At 45.1% G+C, this 306-nt stretch overlaps 1 protein-coding gene across 1 annotated transcript in view; it reads left to right on the top strand.

The window, feature by feature from the left end:
• The window catches only part of LOC119588629, a gene marked incomplete at its 5' end in the record, with an annotated part of 218878 nt that overhangs the window by 139720 nt on the left and 78852 nt on the right, over positions 1-306 (top strand).

Here is a 306-nt window from a genome sequence, read left to right as displayed (position 1 = left end):
AACCTCAAACATACTGATTCGTCGAACAAAGGCTTGTATTTTTGCCACGTTCTGATTCTGTTAAGTTATGTGATAGCGGGAGAAAGGGAGAGAGGGGGGGGGGCGCAATGGGTGAGAGTACTGGAGGGAGGGGGTTAAGAGAGGGCTGGAGAAAGGGAGGAATAAAGAAAAGGAATGATGAATGGGGTGGGGAAAGAAGGGTGGGGAAAAGGAAGGCAATGTGTGCAAGCAGATCCCGTTGTTTGGTTTTTCTTTTCACATCGTGTGTGTATATTTTTTCTGTTGATATTTGATTATTTAGCTTGG

Source organism: Penaeus monodon, chromosome 24 (assembly GCF_015228065.2).
Source record: "Penaeus monodon isolate SGIC_2016 chromosome 24, NSTDA_Pmon_1, whole genome shotgun sequence".
In the NCBI taxonomy this organism is placed as follows: Eukaryota; Metazoa; Arthropoda; class Malacostraca; order Decapoda; family Penaeidae; genus Penaeus; species Penaeus monodon.
This window is presented reverse-complemented; position numbering and strand designations above follow the sequence as displayed.